Source organism: Mustela putorius, unplaced genomic scaffold (genome assembly GCF_011764305.1).
Source record: "Mustela putorius furo isolate JIRA1106 unplaced genomic scaffold, ASM1176430v1.1 tig00000151_pilon_pilon_pilon, whole genome shotgun sequence".
Classification (NCBI taxonomy): Eukaryota; Metazoa; Chordata; class Mammalia; order Carnivora; family Mustelidae; genus Mustela; species Mustela putorius.
Window position 1 is genome coordinate 14,891,894 of NW_025421296.1, and position 26,940 is coordinate 14,918,833.

The following is a 26,940-nucleotide window of genomic DNA, read 5'->3' on the forward strand; positions in this document are numbered from 1 at the left end:
ACTAATAAGAAATTTTTAATAAGAAATTTATTAGAAATAAATAATAAATAAATAAATAAGTTTCTAATAAGAAATGTTTTCAGGTCTCCTATCTCCAGGATTCTGGGGTCTTATTGATTCAAATCATGGAGTCTTCGGTGGTCATGAGCCATCAGTTCATAGTGGTTACTGCCAAAATGCCCATTGTCCCACCTTTTGTGGACCTTTTAGTTCTGGAGGTTCTGCTTATTCCATCCTACCTTTGGGGCATGAGAAAAATGTGGTAAAACTGCAAACTCCAAGTCTGAAAATCCAGCCTCTCTGTATATACTGTGCATCTACTTTTTCTGCTCTTTCTTCTACTTTCTCATCTCTTTGTTTGCCTCTTGCTTGGGGAACTGCTTGGTAAACAGGTATTTATTTTGTTTTGCTATTCCTTAGATCCAGAGTCATCTCTTTCATTCCCCTTCTGGGGAGGGGTAGGAGGGTTATTTTTGTGTAAGCAAGTCTGGTTTCTGCCTTGCCAATAACTTTACCTCTACAACAAGGCAAAGAATCACACAACTTGGCTACCTGCTAAAACAGATTAAGAAAAAAGGAAAAATTAGAGAACAAAAATATGAACAATTAGTTCATAGATATATTTCATCTTGCAGTCTTTTAATTAGAAACTGAAGGAAGCTAAGAAAACAGAAGTCCTCCTGACTCTAACAATCTAGCAGTAGCTTACCACTGAGGCCAGAAATCATTGGTAGAATATCATTATTTAATTGCTTTGTAATAATTTTACATTTTAAGAGTTCTCTAAATAAAAAGATTCCTGGAGAGGTATCAAGCTGATTTTATATATGAAGCATCTTGATATGAATTCTTTTCTCCTATCATATGATCTTTCCAATATAGTTCTTCTAGCTGAGTGCTGGATTGAATAGGACACACTAGAGAAGTAGAGAAAAGGCTGGGCAAGGTATGGATGAAACTTTAAAGGGATATACACACATAGTCTCAGGCAGCTTGAGGGAACTGTTTCTGAAACTATGACACACTCTGCTCATGTTACACACTGATTTATAGCCAGTACTGGCAGCAGAAGCAGTGGAAGCAGTGGGATCCAACCATTTGTGCTTTTTGGATTGCCTTTATCACTTAGCCATGACCTTCCAATTGGGCAACACTGAACACTTTTCCAGAATGTTTGGTGTCAACCAGACTCTTTAAGTGTCTCCTTGAAAGGACACTGAATTTAAATCACATTCTGATTTATCCAGCATTTATTCAGCATCTAAAAGGAATGGTGTTGATAATTTAGAATAAGGGATGGCTTTAGGATTTTTCATTTAAAAGATTTTGTTCTGTCCTAATAATAGATTTGTTGCCACAACCCCTATTTTTAATATTATTTTTAGCAAACTATTCCATTTAGTGGAATTTTAAAAAATACTCTATTTGAAGACCAATTGGTTCCAGCCAATTCCTCATAATTACTGTGTTCAACATGATCAACCTATTTAGAGCAGAAAGAATCTATAAATACTAGTTATCACTTCAGTGCTTGGACTCATTACTGTGGTTCAGTATCTGATCAAGTCAGTCAGGCTTCTGGCCTAGTAATTTATCATCTTCATTTCAGAATTCTAATGCCATAGCTTACACACACACAGAGAGAGACACACACAGTAATTTCATATATACCATGAATCACTAAGGCAAACTCTCAAATGGTTTGACCTAATAACAACAGCTATGTATGATTTTTTAGCTCTAAGGCACTAGAATCAATTACACATAAATAAAAATGAGTATGGCTTCCCACTGCCTGATGCATAAAATCTAATGACTACCAAAATCTACCAAAATCTTAATCTACTTTTCCACACTTGGCTCCTATTATCCCTTTTGCACTTTATATTGTAGCTAAATGAGTTTTATCTCTACTATATGAAAATGCACCATAAATTTTCTATTCAATGTTATACTTTTTTTTAAAGATTTTATTTATTTTTGAGAGACAGAACGAGCAGGGGAGAGGTAAGGGGGAGGGAGAAGCAGACTTCCCTCTAGCAGGGAGCCTGTTGTGGGGGCTCGATTCCAGGACCCTGGGACCATGACTTGAGCTGAAGGCAGACGTTTAATGACTAAGCCACACAGGTACCCCTCAGTGTTATTCTTTATGCTATTTCCTGTCCTAAAAATGACTGCTTTCATCTTTGTAATGCAAAAGTTCTACCTAAATTTTAGATCTTGATTCAAATTAGACTTCTGCCATGGAGCACTTCTATGATGCAATAGCATCTTATTTGTACCCTTTTTATTATGCCATGGGTCATTTTCTTATTTTATTTTAGTACAAGTTTATTAAGAAAGCAATTATGTTACATATTGTTATATAGCTTCAGCACCTATTATAGCTTCCCAGAATATGTTTGTTGATTTTTTAACCCGATTCTTCAAAAATTGAAAATTTAAATAAATAACAATTCAGAAATATTTTTTATCTATAGTTTTTGATCCATTTAGTTTATAAGCAGAATTTTTAAGGAAGGGAAAGCATCTATATGGTTTATTTATTTATTTTTTGGAAGATTTTAATTATCTGAAAGAGAGAGAACGAGAGCGAGAGAGCACGAGAGAAAGGCGGGTCAGAGGGAGAAGCAGATTCCCCACTGAGTAGGGAGCCTGAAGTGGGACCCATCCTGGGACTCCAGGATCATGACCTGAGCCAAAAGCAGCCACCCAACCAACTGGGCCACCCAGGTGCCGCATCTATGTAGTTTAAAAATCATAATAATGTTAAAGTTAAAGTCCCTATTTATTCGACACAATAAATTAGAAATATTTTTCTGAAAGAAAATTCTTTTTGTTGTTAATTCTGTTATTTCCTCTTATTAGAAAAATTTCCAATATCCTATTAATGTTGAATCCAGTATAACTGCCAAGTTAGTTAATACTCAACCCATCTGTAAAACATGAGGAGCTCACCAAATGGCTTCTAAGATATTGTTCAGTTCTAAAAATTTTTATATTAGTATTCCATAATTTCACCTTGTTTTATGTACAGCTGCGTTAAAATACGTACTTAAGAATGCACGGGACTTTGCTGACATAGTATCTGCTATATCTCAGATGCTCAGCATATCTTATATTCTAAGTACTTATTGAATGAATAAGTTTGTCTTCCCTCCCCCATAAGTTTATATATTATGGAAATTCCACTCAATACTTTTTTTTTTTTTTTTTTTGTGAAGCACTGATCATGAGTAGGACATTGTGCTAGGCCCTGGGCCTCTATTAACCTCACAACCTATCTGGAAAGGTCTGTCAACAAATTAAATATGAACACAGCTATAAAAGAAGTTTAAAACAAGATAATATGGAAAAGGCAATACAAAAGGATAAGAAAGATCAACTAATTTGGCCTATTAGTAACTTTACTAAATAGAGAATGGGAGTAGGCACCTGCGTGGCTCAGTCGCATTAAGCTCTGCCTTTGGCTCAGGTCATGATCCCAGGGTCCTGAATAGAGTCCCACATCTGGCTCCCTGCTCAGTGAGGTGCCTGCTTTTCCCTCCCTCTCTGCCTCTCCCTCCTTCTTTGCTCTCTCTTGCCTGCTTGCTGTCTCAAATGATAAGTAATCTTTAAAAAAAAAACAACAAAGGGAATGGGAAGTATTAATAGTTTTTAATTTTCTTTCTCTTCTCTCTTTGCTCCCTTCCTTACTTTTCTTCCCTCCTCCTTACTGTGTCTCCTCCTTCTTAGAGGAGAAATGTAGTACTTTATTTACAGATTATAAATCTCATGGTACCAAGGAAAAGGTAATACGGAAATGAATATGCTTCCACTATTTCTCTTCAATACCTCAGTAAAGGACTGACCTTACAAATTTGAAAATTATATGCCATTACTCTTTAAGTTTCTTTTTTATTTTTTTTAAGATTTTATTTATTTATTTGTCATAGAGAGAGAAGCGAGAGCAAGCACAGGCAGACAGAGTGGCAGGCAGAGGCAGAGGGAGAAGCAGGCTCCCCGCCAAGCAAGGAGCCCGATGTGGGACTCGATCCCAGGACGCTGGGATCATGACCTGAGCCGAAGGCAGCTGCTTAACCAACTGAGCGACCCAGGCGTCCCAACTCTTTAAGTTTCTAATAGAATTTGTTTATATGCAGTTCTCTGGGATAAGCCTTGGTATTTAAGAAAACAAAAACAAAAACTAAAAATGGATCTGAATCCAGATCCAATGAGTTATATTTCTCTTTTCTTAAATATTAATGATATCTGAAAATTGAATAATCTACTTTTTCTGTTTATTAGTGCTGGATAGCCCTGAGAAAAGAGATAATAAAAACTTGGAAGAAGAAGAGGTTGAAAGTTTTCATGGATATAGAGTATCCTAAATACTGTTTGTCAATAAAATAACATCCTCATTATATCTATTATGTTAGTAGCTTAACATATACTTACAATATATAGTTAGCAAATTAGGGCAATCCCTTTCTTAAATTGTTATTCTAATGAAAAAGAAAAACACATATTCATTCATATTTGAGTTCCAAAACAGCCTGTTTTCAAGAAACAATGTACATTTCATCATAAAGAAATGTTTTAACTTTTTAAGCTATTACAGAGAGAAACAGAATCTGATATGTGCATGGAAGACAAATTCCAGGGCAAGAGAAAAAACAGGCAAAGATAACTATATACTCAATATACAATTATTTCAATTGTTTAAGATGAAGCAATAAAAGTTCTTTTGTCCCATCCAAAAGCACAAAACACACATTCTTCTCAAGTGCACATGAAACATTTTCTAAGACAGATCATATGTTAGGCCACAAAACAAGACTTAATAAGTATAAGAGGATTGAAATAATATCAAATACTTTTTCTAGCCACAATAATGAGATACTAGAAATTAATTACCTAAAGAAAACAGGAAAATTCACAAATAATGTGCAGATTAAAACAACCTGCTACCAAACAACCAATGGGTCAAAGAATAAATAAAAAAATACCTCGAAACAAATGAAAATATAAATGTAACTTATCAAAATTTATAGAATACAGCAAAAGCAGTTGTAGAAAGGAGTTTATAGAAATAAATGCCTACTTCAAAAAACAAGAAAAGCCTCAAATAAACAACCTAAATGCCCTAATTATCCTGAAGGAACAACAACAACAACAAAAGAACCAAAGAAGCCCCAAATTAGTAAGAAGTAAGGAAATGATAAAGAGCAAAAATAAATGAATAAAGACTAAACAAATAATAGAAAAGATCAAAGAAACTAAGAGCTGGTTCTCTGTAAAGGAAAACAAAAGTGACAAACCTTTAGTTAAGTTCACCAAGGAAAAAAGAGAAAGGACTCAAATAAAATACAATCAGAAATGAAAGAGAAGATGTTACAACTGATAACATAGGTACACAAAGTATCATTAGAGACTATAATAAATAACTATATGCTCACAATCTGAATAACCTAGAAGAAATGGATACATTTCTAGAAACATATATCTAGCAAGACTGAATCATGAGGAAATAGAAAATCTGAACAGATTAATTACTAGTAAGGAGATTGTATCAGTAATCAAAAATCTCCCCCAAAACAAAAGCTTTATTGGTGAATTCTACAAAACCTTCAAGAAAGAATACCAAACCTTCTCAAACTCTTCCAGAAAATAGTTGAGGAGGGAACTCTTCCACTCATTTTACAAGGCCAGCATTACCCTGATACCAAAACCAGACAAGGATACCACAACAAGAGAAAATTATAGGTGAACATCCCTCATGAACACAGTTACAAAATCTTCTACAAAATATTAGAAAATTGAATCTAACAATGTATTAGAAGAATCATACACCATGATCAAGTGGATGTATTCCAGGGATGCAAGGATGGTTAAACATCCAAAAATCAGTCACTGTGATATACCACATTAACAAAATGAAGGATTAAAAAATCACATGATCATCTGCAGAAAAAGCATCTGACAAAACTCAATGTCCACTAATGATAAAGACTCTCCACAAAGCAGGTATAAGGGAATATTACTGAACATAATAAACACCACTTATGACAAGCCCACAAGTAATATCATACTCAATAATGTAAAGTGGAGTGTTGCCTGGGTGGCTCAGTGCGTTAAAGCCTCTGCTTTCGGCTCAGGTCATGACCCCACAGTCCTGGAATCCAGCCCCATTGTTACGCCCTCTGATCAGTGGGGAGCCTGCTTCCCTCTCTCTCTGCCTGCTTCTCTGTGTACTTGTGATCTCTCTTTGTCAAGTGAATAAAGAAAATCTTAAAAAAAAAATGTAAAGTTGAGAGCTCTTCCTCTAAATTCAGGAACAAAACAGGGATGCTTACTTTTGCTGCTTTACTCAGTACAGTATTGGAAGTCCTAGCCAGAGCAATTAGGCAAGAAAAAGAAATAAAAGTCTCAAAATGGAAAAGAAGAGGAAAAGCTCTCACTATTTGTAAATGACACATTATTTACAGGAAATTTTAAGAACTCAATAAAAAATATTAGAATAAATTAGAATAAATTAATTCAGTCAAGTTGCAAGATACAAGGTGTGTAACAACAAACTCTGTTAATGACCTATTCTGATAATGAACCATCAAAAAGGGAAATTAGGAAAAAAAATCTGTTTATAATTTCATCAAGAAGAATAAAATACCTAGGAATAAATTTTTTAATCAAGGAGGCAAAAGATGTGTATATTGAAAACTATATGGCATTGAAAAAGACACAAATACATGGGAAGATATTCCATACTCATGGATTCAAATAATACTGTTAAAATGCCCATATTACCCAAAGCAATATATGAATTCAGTGTAATCTCTATCAAAATTCCAACAGCACTTTTTCACAGAAATAGAACAAACAATCCTAAAATTTGTGTAGAACCATAAAAGATCCCAAATAGTCAAGGCAAATTTGGTAAAGAACAAAACTGGAGGCATCACACTCTCAGACTTCAAGCTATATTATAAAGCTAGAGTAATTAAAATAGTACAGTATTAGCACAAAAACTGATAGATCAATAGAACAGAATAGAAAGTCCAGAAATAATCTTACCCATACATGGTAAACTAATTTATGTCAAAAAAGAGAAAGAAAGAAAAAAAAAAGAGAAAGAATATACAATGGGAAAAGGATAGTATCTTCAATAAATGGCGTTGGCAAAATTGGACAGCCACACATGAAGATGAAACTGGATTACCATCTCCCATCATACACAAAAATGAACTGAAATGAATTAAAAACTTGAACCTAAGACCTGAAACCATAAAACCTCTAGAAAGAAAAATAGGTGGTAACCTTGTCTTAGCAGTGATAGTTGGAACTGAGATCCAACTATCACACACACACACAACAAAAGATAAAATAAACTAGTGGGACTATATCAAATTAGAAGGCTTCTGCAAAACAAAGGAAACCATCAGCAAAATGAAAAGGCAACATACTGAATGAAAGATAGTATCTGCAAATTATGTATCTGACAAGTGGCTAATATCCAAAATATATTTTAAAAATTAATACTGAAAAAACCCTAAACAATCCAATTTAAAAATCGACAGAATATTTGAATAGACATTTTCCCAAAGACATAAAAATAGCCAAAAGAGACATGAAAATATGTTCTACATCACTAATTGTCAGGGAAATGCAAATCAAAATCACAATGAAATATCACCTCCCACCTGTTAGGTTAGCTATTATAAAAAAGACTAGAAACAGTAAGTATTGGTGAGGTTGTGAAGAAAAGGGAAAGGGAACACTCTGCAGTGTTGATGGGAATGTAATTCGTGAAGCCACTATGGAAAACAGTATGGAGGTTCCTAAAAAAATTAAAAATAGAAGTACATAAGATGCAGCAGTTCCACTTCTGGGTATTTATTCAAAAAAAGCAAGAATACTAACTTGAAACGATAAATGCACCCCCATGTTCACTGCAGCCAACCTTATAATAGCCAAGATATGGAAACTACCTAAGTGTCCACTGATGGGCAGATGGAAAAATTAACAATGGTATATTATAAAATGGAATATTATTCAGCCATAGAAAAGGAAATCTTGCCATTTGTGACAACATGGATGGACCTTACAGTTTTACGCTATGTGAAATAAGTAAGACAGAGAAAGACAAATACCCTGTGAGTTCTTATACATGGAATCTAAAAAAATATAAATTAAAACAAGCTCAGAAATGTAGAGAATATATTGGTGATGGTGGAGGGCGAGAGAAACGGATGACTTGTTTTTTAGTTTAAATAAATTGAAAAAAAAAAAAAGGTACTTACGTTATTACTTCCAAATAATTATTTCATTTCGGGAAAGCAGTTTTATTTTCAGTACTTTAATGCTTAGTGAATCTGAGATGCTAAAAGCAACTTTTTTGCTTTTTAGTATTTTGCTTTGAATATTTTTGGTGGAGGGAGGTGGTTGGACTTGACAAAACATGTGTATTTATATTTTCGTTTGGTCTCATAAGAGTTGTATACTTTGATGTTCCAGCTTTGTTCCTTCGTTCCTTCTTATTTCCTTTTTTTTTTTTTTTAAAGATTATAAGTTTATACAAGCTTTATCACAGCTTTTTAAAACACATTTAGAAGTTTCAGGAAATACAGAATACTTTGGAAGAACTGGAAAACATTGGGGTCTACTGATCAATTTGGCATTTTGGTTAGTTACTTCCCGAGGGGAAAGTAAAGAAAATAAACAGTTACTAAATATTAAGGCCCACTAAAGGTACAGGAGTGCCTAATTCTGGGCAACCTTCTAATGTGGAAAGGATCTCTTGGGTTGTCTTTTCAGTAACATTCACAATCACAGATATCATCTTTACATGTGAACAAGAACAGCAACAAAATATCCTATTGTGCTTGAAGGTCCTGAGAAAAGCTCATAAAGGAAAAACTGCTGGGTTGGGTCCTTGAGCAAAGAGTAAATTTGCCTTAGGAGGGGACAATACAGATATTGGAAATACCAAGAATGGAGTATTTTCACCTTTTGGTGACTGCAATGTTGCTCACTATGTGAAGTAATCATAAGTGGAATTCCACAAAAGTGGAATACAGTATCAGGGAGAGATCTTGTAATTAAAGTAAAAAGTGTAAGTGGCAATAGACAAAAGTTGGAAGTTAGAAGATTCCCTTTTATCTGTCAGCTCGAAGACTTTTGTATTTCCTCAATTTGTAAACTACATAGATATTACTTTTCTGGAATGTAGGGTCTTAAGCTTCCTCCCCCATTTTCAAATTCTAGTTCTACTTTAGAAAACATTATCCTCTTCCCACAAACTACACTTACGTTTCTTCAAATCAGGAAGGAAATGTTACTATGTTTTGTTTCTTAAACAGAAAAAAAGAAGCACTGTGAAACTAAATCTCTTTAGAGAGCAAGTATTTGTTTTTGTTTTTTTGGGGGGGCAGGAGGTGAGGGACTTGTAACTGTACTGAAAATAGTACAAGGAAATAAAATTGTAGAACAAAACAATTCCATATTTAGTAGGATTTAGTTCTGGGTTTTCCCCAGACACTGCAGGTCAAATGAAAGGTATAAGGAAATTTTTTCAGGCCTCAGAGGCTAGACTTGGCACTCTAAACCAAAACCAAGGCCTATTATGCCACACAGGTGTTTGCAAATAACTCGATGATTCGTTCATATGGGCAACACAGGGAGACCTCAAATTCTGAGGCTTAAGAAATATGCAGCAACTCTGCCATGCCTGTGAGAAAGAAATGTGAAGTGCTATGATGTTGATAGTAGTTTGTATGTTGATAGTAGTTTGTATGCTGAGTTTGATTTAATTTAATAAGCATCCGTTGAATGTCTTAGGAATTCAAGTCAAAGCATTTCTAATAATACAAGGCTCCTGCCTACCCAGTACTCTGTATTCACAAGGATCTGCTTTGTATTTTTTTGCTTTACATTAAAATTGAAAACAACGTGGTATGGAGAATTAAGTTACTATTTTCTGTTGCAAGGACCAGACTTGCTGCAACAGTAGACCAAGACCTCCAAAATAATTATTTTTGGATTATCTAAATTAATTCCAGGCTAAATAAATCTCTAAGTAATTCTACATGATGAAATAACTTAAAATTTAAATTACCTGTTAAACAAATACAGAGTACCAACACTGAGGCAGATTTTGTACTAGGCTTTCCAGCAATAGTGAACATGGTGGGCATGTGCCCAGCCGTTGTGGATTATCTATTAGTAGTAACACACACACTCACCAGAAGTAAATTATATATGAAAAGCGCTAAATACAGGAATAATCAGAAATAGTTTTAATGGTGGAGATGGGGTGACATCAGGAGATGTGTGTACCACAGGAAGTTATAATGATGGCTTACTGCTCTTCAACTACTTGCCCACAAGAATAGCGCTTACTCCTGTTTATTAACAAAGTACTTACTAGTAGTCTTATAAAAAATAACCTGTGATCAACTTAAATGTAGTAGAGGAAGAAGAGAAAAAAGGTCTGGAACTCTGAAAAATTCCTGTAACAGAATAGAGAAAAATAAATTTGTGAAGGAGAAAAAATGGGGGAAAGGCCATAGCAGTTATTTAAAGATTTTAACTGTTTTCCTAACTTAATCATTCCTACTTAATTTGCTTGTGGTAAGGTATTTTCATGAGCTAAAATTCCTGCTTGGGGTAGCAGAAAGCTAATCCTGTTAAAACTGTTACATGATCCCACCACAGTTAGAGGACAGCCCTGGAACCAGGCCAAGGGCCAAAAAATCTGTGACCAAAGGGCTCTCTCTAATCCAGAAGGCAAGTAAATAGATTTTGCAGTTAGAAGCAAAATGTCCACTGTATTTGAATTCATATTAAATAAAACAAAGTTCATTAAAACAACACAAGGTTGTTGGATTGCTGGCAGACCAGGTTAGCAGTAACTTTTCTCTTGTTTGAAAAATTCTCACTTCCCAATGTCACCTTTAACCTTGACTGCATGGTCTTCTTTTAGGAATATATTATTTAATCACTTTTGCACACAATCAACTACGGTGGGAAATAGCAACCTGGGCATCAAGAACGTTTTAATTCTAATTTACTGTTGGTTACCTTTAAAGGTAGCTAGCCTACAACCACGAATACGTCTGAAAATCAAAACCGAATAGAATTCGAACAATGCAAACCTCCTAGTGGGCTGGAATGGCACATACACTCAAAGATGTGAGTCAAGAAAGCAGAACACCGGCACAGAAATTACCGTACTTGGAAGACATAGTGCATTTTAGGCATACTAAACCCCACTGAGAAATCGAACTAGCTTGTTTACTGCCTAGGTTCATGGGGCAACATTTTCTCAGCTCTGCAGACCTTGCTCTCCTCTCCCTTTCTCAATTTGCTAATCCCTCCCCTCAAAACCCTGTCTTTCCAGTCACGGGCCGTGCGACGCTTGGGCCAGCCACGAGAAACTTGCTTGGCATACATTTTCGCCGCTTCTAGGTACTCAGTTTGTTGAGTACTGAACGCGCGTTAGTTACGGGAACAGGATCAACTCCCAGGCCAGGCCGAGAACACCGGCCCACGCGAGGGCCAGACGGCGAAAGCGCTAACCCCGGGAGGTGGGAAGCTTCTAGATGCTAAACGGACACTTTCCCGTGGCACAATCTTGGGAAAAGTCGTTGGCTTTTCAGATAAATCGGTGAGCACTTTCCACTAGTTACCCCGCGGGGAAGCACCCTCGAAGATGCTCCGACACCTAGATGCCCTGTTCCGAATCATCGCGAAATAGAACAGCCACCTCACAGCCAGTTCTCCAACCTCAAGTGCACTCCGCCACGGGTGACGGCCTCTCAGCGGCTCTTCGGTACCCCAGCGTAAGGACGCGGGGTAGGGGGCGGGGAGGTTGAGGCCCTGTTCTCGCGCGATCTCTCCCAAAAGTTGTCGGTCCCCAGGTCTCCTCAGAACCTCGCGTTGTTTGGGCGTGGGGGCGGAGCAATCCCTGTGGGGGCGGAGCCGGATGGGGGCGTCCCCCTAGCCTTGTTGACTTCGGCGTCCTCCCAGAGCAGTCCTTGCGCCCGGTGTTCTCTGCGCATGCCCAGGTTCCCGACAACTCCCGAGGCCGCGACTGTCGGGCTTCCCCAGCCGCGGATCCGGGCCCCGCCCCTCCTCCGGGCTGCAGCGGCGGCGTTGTTGTGGCGGTGGGGGAGGCGGGCTGCTGTGGAGCCCGCCGAGTCCTAGTGCCTGACCCTGTGCGTCGCAGCGGCGGGCCAGACGGACAGCCTCGCCGCAGGTAACGCTGGTGCCTGTGGACTCGGGGTCCTGCGGGTCGGCGTATCCCGCGTGCTGGGGCAGGCGAGGGGGGTGGTCGGGGAGTTCGGGTGCTGGGGAGTCGGGAGAAGCTGAGGGTTTCCAGGGGGGCCGGGAGGTTGGGGGTTGGGCTCGGCAGGGTCGAAGAGGCTGGGAGTCCAGGGTGGTCGAGGGAGTCTGCAGGGGTCGAAGGGTTTGGGAGGTCGGGGCTGACGGTCCTAGGTCTCTGACCTGGGATCGGGAACCGGGACTCCTAGACACTGCGGTCCGAAGACACCCACAGGCCCCTTCGGGCCTTTTCAGTTCCACCCCGTGACTTTCTGTTGTTGTTTTGATTTTGAAGGAAGAGAATCCAGCCTACGTAGGCTTGGGGAAGCCTTGGGGGTTGAGGCTGCGAAAGGATTTACGAGGCTAGAGCAGGCGCTAACATTTTCTTACTTTGTTTTTTTGTTTGAGCGTTTACTACTGTTTAAGTGTGGTACCCGTCCTTAGGGTATTTCAAACATTGGCGTAGAGAGGACCCAAGAGTGGAACCAGGGGGAGTAATTTTGCAAATCCAAGATTTTTCATTTTTAACTTCCATGACTGTGTTTTTGTATGTCTTCTTTTTTTAAAACTGAGAAATCGTAACTATGTTTTAAAAATTACCCAAAAGAATTTGGGTACGGAGGAAAAAGTATAGTCCTACCAATGGTTATTCTTTTCCCGGTTATTTTTTTAATTACAAAAGTACTACGTGCTCTTTAAGAAAAAAATTAAGCAGCTAAACAATGAAGACGTCTGCTCCCCACGCCCCCCCCCATTTTTCCTCTTTTAATTACCCAAGGTAACCAGTCTTCAAGTGTGGTATTTATTAGCCATTCAGGATTTTTCTGTTTGTGTAAGTATGTTTTAAAAACAAAATTGGGATCATATATAGTATATACTTCTTTTGGCCAAGGGATACTCAGAGATACTCTTCGATTTTATTACATACCTCATTCTTTTTAAAAGCTACCACATAAGGTGTGTGTGTGTTACTGCTGAACATTGTTTCCAGTTTTTCTGTAATCTTTTATTATATAAGCTTTTAAAAAGGGCTACAGCTTACTATTTTGAAACATAATGTGGCAAAACTTATAGGTTGTCTGAGGCCAGATGGAGATACTCATGTATTAGGCAAGTTAAGAATTACATTTAAACGGAGTTTATGGTAGGTTACAAGGTTTGGATGATTTCATAAAGCAGGTTACTAAAATAGTAATTTTTTGTTTTTGGTAAGTGCATTTTTCAAGGTAATTTTGAATTCTGTGTGGTCAGTTGAAAACAAATTCAGTTTCTTAAACAACTTACTCATGTTTGAAGATAGAAAACCAGCGGCCTAGAAGTTTGTATTTTAGACAGGTTAAAAAAAAAACAAAACCTCAAAAGAGCCAGGAACTAAATATTTTGTTAGTAGACCATAGGGAGTAAGCTGTAAGCTTATTATATTATACTTCTTACTATTAAATAAGACAGAAAGCTAGGAAATCCCTATTACATTTTGTATTTTTGTGTGCAGAAGAGCTGGAGGTTTTGTTGATCTAATCAGTGGCATGTATTTATTAAAAATGTACTGTGTGCATCTTCTTGCCAACTTCTAGGGAAAACATAGAACTGAGTAAGATAATCACAAAGAAGTCTGGTTCTAAGCATAAATATGTAGCCTGAAATCTTCGGTCCTGTTGTGTAATTATTTGGGAAGCTGTGTTTAAAAGGAACCACAGTGTCTGTGGCATTTAAGTTATAGTTGCTGGTAATAATATTTTTCCTATTTATCTCTAACAACATAGGTGACATTCTCCCCAATCTAAGTATTAATAAACAGAGGCTCTGAGAGATTAATTGAGTTGCTCAAGATCTCATCAGCTTTTTAGTGGTAGTGACTGCATTTGAGTCAGGCTTAAGCCAAGAACCTGTGTTTTCTGCTCTGCCAGGCTGCCTTTTGTTAATGAAAACTACCTTATAAAATTGTGATCTTAGAGTTTTTCCCTCTTTTTTGCCTTGGAGATATTCCTTGCAAAATAGAGACCTGAATATAATCATGTATTGAAAAATAGCCTAAAGGATAAATAGTATGAAACTATGGTATTGTTTTAGATGAGGTTTCTGTGCTGTGTTATTAAAATATTCCTTGAGCTGGTGCCATTGACCAAGAAGAAGGGGCTTTGTATTAGTCACTCTGTTTGATGCCGGGGTAAATTTGGATATTATAGTAAATTGTAGCTCTTACAGGTATTTTTATTCCTTACAAACTGGGGTGGGTAATCTCATTTCCTGTAGCATTTTTATGAACCCAGTTGCACTTTAGTATAAACTAATGTAATAAGATTAAAGTGTGCTTATTTCATTTTAGTATTTTGTAGTCTCTTAAAAATACATTATGACAATTTAATGAAGTATAGCTCCTAACATTTTGGTGTATTAATCTGTTCTGTGTTCTCAGCATATATGACAGCTATGTATTTTATTTTTATTATTATTATTTTTTAAAGATTTTATTTGAGAGAGTGAGTGAGAGAGAGAGAGAGAGAGAGCATGAGAGGGGAGAGGGTCAGAGGGAGAGAAGCAGACTCCCTGCTGATCAGGGAGCCTGATTTGGGACTTGATCCCAGGACTCCAGGATCATGACCTGAGCCAAAGACAGTCAGTAGCTTAACCAACTGAGCCACCCAGGTGCCCGTCTAGTTGGGTTTTAAAACCTAGATGTTTAAAACAACTACTGTGGAATTGCATAGAGGACTGTTGCTTTCTGATGGTTCTGTTTCTAGGTAGAAACTAGTTAAGATGAAAGGGAAGCCAAAATAGGAGAAAACCTGAGAATTGGCTGTCTTAGGAAGGAGGTGGGGAGTTTCCTCAAATGATGGTAATCAATAGAGTCAAATGTGTGGATGGATGTTAAGGAAGATGAGGACTTAGACGTTAATACTTTGAGCTTTGAGATACTAGAAAAATATCTGATTATAATTATACTGCGTTAGCTGTGTCCTGCTCGGGGTTGAGTCAGAATAATTAACACTTTTCAGTAACTTGCAGGCTCTTAAAATCCTATAATAAGCACATAATCATAAGTCTGCTTATAATCTAAATTATTATGAGCATCTAAAGAGTTATAGAATATGAAGTGCTGTCAAGGCCTTGTCTTCCCGTAGTTTGTACAGGCCAGCACCTCAGACTTACACCTTGTGGCTTTGTTCATTTTCTCCTCGCACTTATACAAGTATTACTTTAGATTGAGTCCTCACTTCTTTTTAGAATTGTATTTTCTCCTTTATAGTCCTGTGCACACCCATGGTTTCCACCGTTCATTCGCTTCCCTGCCAAAGCTCCAGTTCTGCATCACCAGCCTCACCATTGTCTTTCCTAAGCTTCAGACTTGCCTTTTGTTGTTCTCCATGATAAACTCTTCAAGTAACTGGCATTTTGTAATCTTGAATCTGTAGATTCAGAATTAAACATTCTCCTTTGCAACTTAATTCCTCCCTCATTTTCCTGTTTATATTAATGATCTTAACATTTTCTTAATCATCTATACTTAAAATCAAAGGTTGCCTTTGATTCATCACTCTCCCCCTTTCTCAGAAATTCTTAGTCATTTTATTGCATTATGGTTCAGGAATCACGTTCTCCTGCTGCTTTTTCATTTTCCCAGCAAGAGAATACTTATAATACCCTTGCCTCAACTACTGTTAATAAGACATCCCTAATCTCTGGGTTGTGCCATTTATCATGCATGCTGCTATCAAATTATTTGTCCTGAAGACAGCCCTAATATTTTCTCTGCCTGACAGAAGCAAACAAAACAAAAAACACTTACTGAATGTTTCTTATGTCAGTCTTTGTGTTGAATGCTTTATTCTGATTTGGTCCTCAAAATAGTTCTATGTTGTAGACACTACTTTCTCACTCTACAGATGAAGAAACTGAGACTTCATGGGCTTGCAGGGTTGCTAGTAGGTAGAAGAGCTGGAATTTGAATCCTAAGCCTTCCAAATCTGTGTTCTTGACCACCATGGTTCTGTGGAGCGTCTCCTGATCAACTCTAGAATGAAATCCTTGTTCCTCAGTTTGCTTTTTGAAACTCCATTATTCGGCCTCCGTGCTCTTTCTCAAATTTAATTTTTACATTCCTTCTGGAGCAGAAGTATTTGTATTTTGTAGTCTGGAACAGAAGGAATGTAAACTTTTGGTTTCTTATGCATCTCCACTTGGAATTTTTTCCCTTTCCTATTTCTGCCTTCTGAAGTCTTTCAACTAAAAGGCTAGCTCATACACAGACTTTCCCTAGAGCCCCTTTTCTGCTTTCATAGGTAGTAAGGTCTTCTCTTATTTGTGCAGTTTCTTTACCTCTTGATGATGACTTTCTATTCTGAATTAGTTTTTGAGTGCCCTAACAGTAATTGAATTATAAAATGCCTGAAAGCAGAAACCATTTCTTATTGTTGTATCTCCCAACGGATGCTCAGGAAATATATGTGAATGAATATGAAAATGATCATGGAATTTAAGTAGTATTTGATTTTAGTTGCTAGATGACATATATAGTAGTTAACTGAAGTTTTTAATTGTGTATGCAACAAAACCAGATTGTCTTGTTTTAGGCTATCAAATGAGTTCTTTATTTTCAGAAAGTTCACTAGGTAATTATGATAAATTGTTTATTTTAAAAGATGCTGTTTTATTTTTCTGTATTCTGTTTTATTTTCTGTATTTATATTTCTGTATTCACATTATTATTCTGTATTCTGTGTTACTCATTCTTAAAACTAATGGTTTGATATTTGAATTCTTTCCCATGTTGTTGAATTCCGCAGTGTTAACCATAATTCTTTGGCCTCTGTTTTTAAAATGCTTATATGAATATGAAAGGTAGAATAAAACTTTCCCTATATTGCAGTGTCATTTTCTGCCTTTGGGTAACATCAAGAATCTCCAACTATATGATAGCTGAAATGCCCTCGCACAAATAACACATAAATCCTTGCTTTTTCTAAATAGTTCATGTGAAATTTCAGACATACTTGAATCCATCAAGGTTAATGGTTACCATGTAAAGTTTACAATTTTATATTTCTCTTATATCCTTGCATCCTATATTGTGTTACAGTTTAGCAACTTAATAAGTAATTATTGCTTTATTAAATAAAAATAACTTTTGCTGTTAGAAATTAATAAGGTAGGATATCTTGGTGATGGTGTTGGGGCAGACATTTGGGGTTTCCTTTGGAGTACTGAAATGCTTGATTATAAAGGAATGAGGTTGATTCTTAAGGTTGTCAGTTTTATCCGCTCTCAACTTTGAGGAATTAATAGCAGATACTTTGAATATAAGGGAAGATACTTTGAAGATAAGAGTTTGAAGCAAGTTTAAAATAATTGATTCTAAAATTAGGTAATATGATTACATGGTCCAAATTTTAAACATACAAAAGGTTTTATAAGCTGGACATGTCTCCTCCCTCAGTGTCCTACTTTCCCCACTAGGAGGTAGCCATTCATCTTTGGAATGATGTAAAAGAAACATTAATTTATTGTATGCAAGTACATATGAATAAATATGCTCTTTCTGCTTCTGTAAAGATGAGGTGCACTGCACAGTTTTTCACTTGATTTATCACTAATATTCCTTGTTTGTAGATGAAACATTTCATTCTTAAAAAAAATTTTTTTTGTCCTCAAAGTATTTGCTACATAGTTTACATATATAGATTATATATATACTAATTTAAGCGTATTTTCTGTTGGTGGGCATTTAGATGGCTTTCAGATTTTTACCGTTACATCCATTGAAGCAACACTTTGAAGGAAGAGAAATAAAAACTAGCAGTTCTTTCCTTGTGGGGAAGATAAAGCTTGAAAGCTGAAATGAATGTTTCATGGTGGGGAATAAAATGGATATCTCTTCTGGCCTGGATGATTAATAGCTAAGTGAATGGAGAAAAGGCAGAAATGGAGAATCATTAAAAAGCTTGCTGGAATTCAGAGTTGACGGTTGAATTGGAATACCAGGGATGGCAGTGCTGGTGGGTAGCTCCTGTGACCAGTTGTCTGATCTGGACAAAGGTCAGGCCTGGATGTATTTAGTAGAAGTTTGATGCTGAGAAGTAATCCTTGATATCTGGAAACTGGTCTCTGAGACTGCGGCCTCTAATAATATATTTAATAAAGCTGTTCAGGGGATGAACTAAATTCCTTCTATCATCTGGAAGGAAATATCATGGCCTACAATGCAATATACTTGATGTGGTCATTAATTTTTTATTGTATTATTATTGTATGTCAAAGATAAGATTTGAATTACTAAAATGCATGAAGTTAAAAGAAAGTTTCCTTCCTCAGCAAGTCTCCCCCTCCACATCTGTCCATCATAGGTTGCTTGGGTAATGTTTTTTTAATAGTGTAGTGTGAGTCCTTTCAGATTTTTACGTATAAACAGAAATAACACATTCATTCAAGAATGTCATTTGGAATCCTGTTGGAGTGGTGGGAATGTTGGAAGTCAGAACCAAATGGAATAACAAGCGAATAAGGTGATGGTGGAATACAGCGTAAATAGTGAATGCCCTTTGATTCTCTCAGACCAGGGGTGCTATAAATACAGAGTATTGTGTGAAGTGTAGCAGCTACTGAGGTTCCGTAGCTGCTCTATCAGGTTACTCCTGACAAGTCATTTAAGGTTGTGCAACCTGTGGCTTTTTTTTTTTTTTCTTCCTTAAGTAGTACTATATGGCTTACTAAATAGTCAAGTGTTTTCTTTGTCATTTTTCAGTCATTCTCTCCTAATTATGTAATTTGAGTATTTTTCTAATTAGCATTTAAAAATTAGTGTTTAGATGTTTGCTAGATATCTCATTTCCATTTGCTTCCATTTACTTTCCATATACTTTATTTTTTTTTAAAGATTTTATATATTTATTTGCAAGAGATCACAAGTAGGCAGAGAGGCCAGCAGAGGAGTGGGGGGAGGCAGGCTCCCCGCTGAGCAGAGAGCCTGGATGGATGCTGGGCTCCATCCCAGGACTCTGGGATCATGACCTGAGCCAAAGGCTTTAATCTGCTGAGCCACCCAGGCACCCCAATACTGTATATACTTTAGATGGTACTTTACATAGTTTAGATTTTTTTTGAACAGTGGCTCTTTGCACCTGTGATTCTGTACACTTAACATGCATGTTATAGTCACTGTAGACATACTATATAAAAAGGTTATTTGTTTTTGCTTTTCTTCCTTTAAACAATAACAGTAGCAATTCACTATAGAAAAACTAGAAAATATGGTTTAAAAAGTACAGGATTATCAGGAATGTTACCACCCAGGGATGGTATATCTTGTAGTTAATTCTGAGAGGCTTTGTGTCTTGCTTCCCTCTATATCCATTAGTACCCTCTGTTGTGTAGAGCATTATTAAAATCAAGTACTGTTCCTAAATGTCTTAATATGGGTAGTTTGTCTTTCCATTCATTTTTAGTGACAGACTGAAAACATTTACCTGTAGGGCAGTCTATTTTTAAAAGGATGCTGCTGCTCCATCTTGAGGCCAATCTAGAATCCTACTGCATTAAAGTTTGACAATTTTGAATCTGCTACAAATCTTGGTGGGTACCAACAGCTAAGGAAAGGTGTGGACTATCATGTAGAGTGTCTTGCTTATGTTGAACTGAATTTTTGTAAGCACACAGAATGAATCCACGTAATTACTTTCCACATTTCTAAAAGTAAGATCAAGACTTAAGCAGTACTGACCCCTAAGTGGTTTTTAAGCTTCAGGTTTAATTTAGGCACAATTTTCCCAGTGGTATAAAGTATTAGAAATACTGCATGTTTTTTGTAATACTGTATTCAAGGGTTATTAAGACTGGATATATATTTTCTAAGAGAAATGATTATACATGGCATAATAATAACCAGACAAAAAAGTTGATGATGGTGTTACAGTGTTTCCAGTTGGTATTTCGAATTTAATTTCAGAGTATTTATAAGGTTCTCTTACAGTTAGTCTATTGTGTAGTTATTATTGATTCAGTTAGAGGACTTCGTCCTCTCTTAAGAATGTGACCACACATTATATATAAGAGAAAATGAATTCCAAGTTCTTTCAAGGGATGAGAGCATATCTCTCTGCACTGATTATCCTTGTGATCTCTCATTTCCTTTCCTGTATCTGGGGGGGGGGGTGCTGTGGAAATAGGACAGGTGAGGATGGACTTGGGTTGCACATTACATGTTTAAGTTGGTTTTGTTTGATTCCCTACTCTGCTGGAGATTGAGGACAAATACAATTTGGGTAGGGTAGTAAAAAGTAATGCCTCTTCCCCTGCAAAGATGCTCATGTTTTAATCCCTGGAATCTGTGACTATGTTACCTAATCAGGCAAAGGGGAATTATTAAGGTTGCTGATCCCCTGACTTTAAATTAGGAAGACTATTACGGATTTTCCTGATAGGCCTGGTGTAATCACAGGGTTCCTTAAAAGTGGAAGACTGGGGAGGACTCAGTCTGACTCTGGCTTTTTAAGATGGAGGAAAGGATCATGAGTCAGAGAAGTAGATGGACACTAAACAGTTGAAAATGCAAGAGAACAAACCCTCTAAAAGCCTCCAGGAAGGAATTCAGCCCTTCTGTTACCTTCATCTCAGCCCAGTGAGACCTGTATCAGACCTTTGACCTCTAGAACTGTAAAACAGTAAATTTGTGTTGATTTAAGCTGTTAATGTTTGTGGTGATTTGTTATGGCAATGATAGAGAACTAATATAGTTAAGTATTTTGAGACCATTTGATCCCTTAGGGAAGTGATTGCTAAGCAATCCCCTTCCCCCCACAAAATAACTAAGATGACATATATAAAACTGATAAAACTAGTGCTACTTGGTTTAAATGATGATGGACTTGAACCCCTGTCAGGTAGGATTTCTTCTCATTTTTGCAGTTTCCTGGAATTTTTGGAGCTGCTGCTTATCCTTAATGATAAAAATGTTATATTGGGCATGTGAATCAGAATGGTATACAAGATAGTATTGAAGTTGGGAGAACCACAAGTATGAAAACTAAATTGCAGTTAGTTACAGTACTCTAGCTAATACTGATAAGGATAGTGACAGAAAAGGATTTTCAATAAAGAGGAATATGAGTAATTGAATACAGTAGCTAGTGTGAGAGGTGGGCTATATAGAAGGTTTTGGGTTTGGACATAATTTGAAGTGATGGCAGGAACCCCTTCCCCTGTGAAATTAATCTAGAAACTTAATAAATGCACTGGGAAATTCTGCGAAAGAGGAGGAGGATTTTGAATCATCAGAGGAGGGGAAGAAGAACTACATACCTATCCTAAAGTCCTTGAGGCTATTATGTTGGAGAAAGGCAGTGACAAAATTAACAGCCATGACATTGCTTTTCTGCTAGAAAGCTGGGATCCTTGTCAGTTTGCTATGTGAGTCTTTCCAGTTGGGAATCAAGAGTCTTATACTTGAAGTTGTACGTATGTTTTGTTCTTAGTAGGAAAGTGCATTCGCTGTGCATTCCCTGTGTGTTCCCTATAAATGCACATAAATGAATTTTTACCTTAGGCTCACCAGCTGTAAAACATGTTTGGAGAAATTACAGTAAGGTAATGAGATAAGAGAAGTCACTACAGGTTACTATTTTGTAAAGTATTTTTGTTCCTTCAAAACAGGTATGCCTTCCAACCCATCATACCTTAAAATAAAACAAATACCATAAAGAAACATAAGGCTTTTAGGCCACCTGGGTGGCTTGGGTGATGATCCCAGGGTTCTGGGATTGGGTCCTGCATTGGGCTCCCTGCTCAGCAGAGAGCCTGCTTCTCCCTCTCCAGCTCCCCCTTGCTTGTGCACGTGCTTGCACTCTCTCTGTCAAATAAAAATCTTAACAAAAGCAAACAAACAAACAAAAAACCCAAAAAACCCCAAAGCAACATAAGGTTGTTTTTCTGGCAATTACCTCTTTTCTTTGGGGCCCATTGCATTGGATTTGTAGTACAGTAGCAAGCTAAGTGTGGCTTGCTTAGTGTCATTTACTATGGAGTTCTTCCAGAATTATTTTCTGCTGAATGAGTGATACAATAAATTTGTTGAATTTTTTAGTGCCAGCTTATATCTTTAGTTTTCCTTCTCTGTTTCTCTGCTTTTTTTCCCTAGAAATAAATATATATTTAGATTTTATTTATTTATTTGTCAGAGAGAGCAGAAGGAGGGAGAGCTGCAGGCAGAGCAGGCAGAGGGAGAAACAGGCTTCCTGCTGAGCAAGGAGCCAGATGTGGGACTTGATCTCAGGATGCTGGGATCATGACCTCAGCCGAAGGCAAATGCTTAATCCACTGAGCCACCCAGGTATCCTTCAAGAAATATTTTGTGGGCACTTGGGTGGCTTAGTGGGTTAAGCCTCTGCCTTCGGCTCAGGTCATGATCTCAGGGTCCTGGGATCTAGTGCCACATCGGGCTCTCTGCTTGGCAGGGAGCCTGCTTCCTCCTTTCTCTCTCTCTCTGCCTGCCTCTCTGCCTATTTGTGATCTCTCTCTGTCAAATAAAATCTTAAAAAAAAAAAAATGTTGTGATGCTCTTTTCTTTCATTTTGAAATGCCACTAAGAAGAAAAAGTAACCTTTATAATTGCTTATATCCCTGGCATTTGTTTCAAGAATTTGGGTTTTCTCTTAACCTGCTCTTTTGTAGTCTGCTCCTATTTTTAGTTTGCCTACCATGCATACATGAAATTTAATGAGTTTTTCAGTGGTTTTATTTTGTCCTTTTTCAGGTGTGCTAATAATCACCGAAGTCTATAGAGGGGAAATGGGCACCAGAAAGATCATGTACTTCTCTCTTTTTTTTTTTTTTTAAAGAATTTTTATTTATTTGACAGAGGGAGATCACAAGCAGGCAGAGAGACAGGCAAAGGGGGGAAGCAAGATCTTCTCTGAGCAGAGAGCCCATCCCAGGACCCCGAAACCATGACCTGAGCCGAAGGCAGAGGCTCAACCCACTGAGCCATCCAGGTGCCCCGATCATGTGCTTCTCTTAACAAGCTCATGATTAAGCTGACTCCCAGTAGATGAGGCCACTAAGTCATCCTCCTGTCTGAAAGTTTGACAGTGATGGATTCCTAGTAGGGAATTTAAGATGGCAGAAGGGGCAGCTGCTGCCGTTCGGTACTCCAAAGTCACTTGGTTATCTAATGTTCCTCTCTGATCAGGATGGACAGCTCTCAGCACAGAAAAGCTGGTGACAACATTTTGCCATGAAACTAAGATAAAACACACTCAAATACTTAGCAGTTAAAAAAAATCTGTTTTCAAGACATAGCAGTTTAAATCAAATCCAAGGGATTGTGGATGTTTTGGCTGGCAGCATGTCAGGATTTGTTGTTTTCACAGTTCATTTTTTTGCCTGTTTGCTTATTCTTCATTCCCTCACTGACCTGAGTGTCATCTTAATGGTTTTCAGCACTGTATCAGTCTAGCTCAAACAGGAAGGAAAAACCACACAGGATTAATATGAACAGGGAAAGTTTAATGTAAAAAAATGTTACCAATAACAGGATTGGCTAGTAAGTAAACAGAGTTCTAAAGAATATGGGAATAGGGTGCCTGGTAGTTCAGTCTGTTAAGCATCCCAGTCTTGATTTCAGCTCAGGTCATGATCTCAGGATTGTAAGCTCGAGCTCTGAGTTGGGCTCTGCACTCAGTGTGGAATTTCCTTGAGATTCTCTGTCTCCTTCTACTTCTCTCCCCCCACTCCATGCTTTCCCTCTTTCAAAATAAAATCTTTTTGAAAAATACAGAATATGGAAAAAGATACAAGGATTAGGTTCTACCCCTAAGGACCGAGATTAAGCACCTAAGGAAGAACCCCACCCAGGGTTGAGATCTGGACCTTTTTGAGAGGATGTGTGGCTCACTGGATGGCAAGGAAGTTGCTATGGTGCCTCCATAATGGAATTGCCAGACATCTGCTTTCTGATACCAGGGAAAGATGTTCACAAAGAGATGTTTTACCAAAGGTTGTCTTCCGCACACGATCCAAGGGAGAGTGCTGGGGGAAGCTGATGGCTATTGTGCACTGTGGGAGTGTATTGGTGGAGAATGCTTAAGGACTGCAGGAGCCTGCCAAGCAGTGCACCAGACCTAGAAGCAAAGCTCTTTTCTCATGCAGTGTCTTTCTGGCACCATCTGCTCATGCTGTGGCTGAACATTACCCATCAGTAGGAATTGATACAGGAAGTAGAATTGTTTTCTGTGTTTTAATTGAATAAATTTAACATATGACACAGTATAAATTTAATGTGTACAGTGTTACTTTGTTACATTCATATCTTATAATGCTTCTGTAACAATATTTATCATATTACATAATTACAGTACAATATTGTCTGGATTTATTATATTGTACTTTAGACCTCTAGGACTTACTGCTTTTTGCAAGCTTGGACTCTGAAACACTATCAGTCTTACCACCCCACTCCTCATCCCCTGGTAACCATCATTTACTCTCTGGAAGTAGAATATTTTTAATTTCTACTTAATTTCTCTTTGACAGAATCAGGGCAATGAACTGCTGCTCTTAAAACCTGTCTCCATTGCTCTTGCTTCGTTTGCCATTCTAAACCTTTCTCCCAGCTAAAATGATGGTAGACTCCTTTTGACTTAAAGGCCACTTGATATTTTTATGTTTTGTTCCCAGTCAGCTAATCTTTACTATTTTTTGCTGGCCTCCTGTATTCTCTTAAGTATCAAAATGGAGTCCTAGTCCCTGAACCAAATATTTGAGCACTGCTTCTTTCTTTTTACTACACTGTCTCGAAAATTAGCAGCTCTGTCTTCACTTTTAGTAAGGACTCTACACTTCTTCCGTGTCTTATTTTAACAATATGAGGGTTTTGTTTTAAAAACCGTAGGTGAGCACATGTTATTTTAGAAAAGTTGTCACTTTTTGAGCTTTAATTTTATGATGTATTGAAAAAAAAACTCAACCAAGGCTCTGGAGCCTTGAATTCTGTTAGTATGACCTTGAACAAATAGTTTTGCCCCGGCATGACAGGGTAAATTGGATAATTTTAGAGGTTTTCTTCTCTACAGTTTATTATTTTTCTCGACTTTTCCACAAATATCAAAGTTGTGTATTTTATTTGGGTTTATATGCACAGAAAATTATATAGATTATGCCTTTGGTCTCATGGATTACAGACTAAAATGTAAAGTTCTAGAATGAAATATCAAATGTCAGCAATATATAAGTATCCTCCACTTTCTGAAACATAGCATTGGACCACCTGGCATTTCTGAAAGATCTGCATTAGTACCTATTTTCATTAACTGAAAGAAATCTGTAGAGGATTTTCCATTTAGGAAAAGAGCCATTACCATACTAATGTAGGTCTTTCTTAAAGCTGCATCTGAACACAGGGGAAATACTTTCTGCTTTATGCCAGTTTGGCTTAGGAAAGTTTTCATAGGAACACTCTACTTTTGGATAGCCTGGGACATCTGTAATTTGTTTCTGACTCATTTTGTTCTATTCATTTTATTGCAACCGTCACAGTACTTCACCTATAAAGAATTAAGATGCCAGAAAAGCTCTTGGAACCTATGCTAGTTAGATCTGTACCTCACAGGAATTTAGAAAATGTTGCTTTCAGGTTGACTTCCTGAACACATTTTTAAGATCTTTTGGACATTTTGCCAACCTTTGTGTAACTCTTTATACTTACAGTACTTACAAAAGTGATCCTTATAGGGGTCAGCAAATTATGGTCCATGAGCCAAACCTGGCTCACTGCCTGTTTTTGAATAGTCTGCAAACCAAGAATAGTGCTTGTATTTTTAAATGGTTGGAAAAAAACCTAAAAAGTATATGAAAATTATATATAATTGAAATTTCAGTGTTCATGAATAAATAAATTTGGAGCATAGCCATACTTCATTTACATGTTGTTTGTGGCTGGTTTTGCTTTTACAGGCACAGAATTCAGTAATTGTTAACAGAAACTAAGGCCTGCATACTCTAATATATTTACTCTTTGGTCTTTTCCTATAGCATTAGTGATACTGAAGATTAAATTTAGTGGTAGAAAAAGAATGGGCAAACTACTTGTAATATGTGATTGTGGAATAAAATTAGAATACAGAGGTTGGGCAGTGGTGGAGATAGGTCCTTGGAGTTTAAGGCATAGTGATGGTTGTTACCTTTGGGGCTTGAATAGTTGAAGGAGATGCCCAGGATGCTTGTGAGGCCTGGGAGCAGAGAAGACTGCCGCAGAGATACCAGAGTCCCTGCTACTGATGAGAGGGGTGGGTTACTAAGTGTCTTCAGAATGGAGAATGGGGAGATTACTATTAATAGCTAGGAAAATGTAGTAAGTAAAAATGCAAAACATATTTTCCTACATACCTTTTCAAGAAGAGTTTGAGTTGTTTTTGGAAATATTGTCTATCTTTTAGACATTCATAAGCAAGGAAAAGTATGTATATGTATTTTCTATAACTTTGTATTTTGTTTTGCACACGTGTGTGTGTATGTGTGTATACACATACAGTTTTCCAGATCAAGTAATGAGTTCAGACTAATTCTAATTCTATCCAGCATCACAAGATATGTCCCCAAGGTCTTTCCTCATTTTTCCATGCTTTGGTTTCCCTCAGAAACACCATATAGCTATTG

At 37.3% G+C, this 26,940-nt stretch overlaps 1 protein-coding gene and 1 long non-coding RNA gene across 7 annotated transcripts in view; one reads left to right on the forward strand and one right to left on the reverse strand.

Moving 5' to 3' along the window:
* The window catches only part of LOC123390903, a 71,924-nt gene extending 59,866 nt beyond the window's left edge, over positions 1 to 12,058 (reverse strand). Inside the window, exon 1 of the long non-coding RNA XR_006605498.1 lies at positions 11,764 to 12,058. This is a non-coding gene — a long non-coding RNA (uncharacterized LOC123390903). The remainder of the gene's footprint in view (positions 1 to 11,763) is intronic.
* PCMTD1 (protein-L-isoaspartate (D-aspartate) O-methyltransferase domain containing 1) overlaps positions 12,000 to 26,940 on the forward strand; it is a 63,475-nt gene continuing 48,534 nt past the window's right edge. For 3 of the 6 annotated variants that reach the window (XM_013048433.2, XM_013048434.2, XM_045075799.1), the window contains exon 1: positions 12,103 to 12,235. The gene's annotated coding sequence lies outside the window, so the exon portion shown is untranslated. Of the gene's footprint in view, positions 12,236 to 26,940 lie in introns of all 6 variants that reach the window. The other 3 variants (XM_045075801.1, XM_004777516.3, XM_013048432.2) reach the window with 3 other exon arrangements.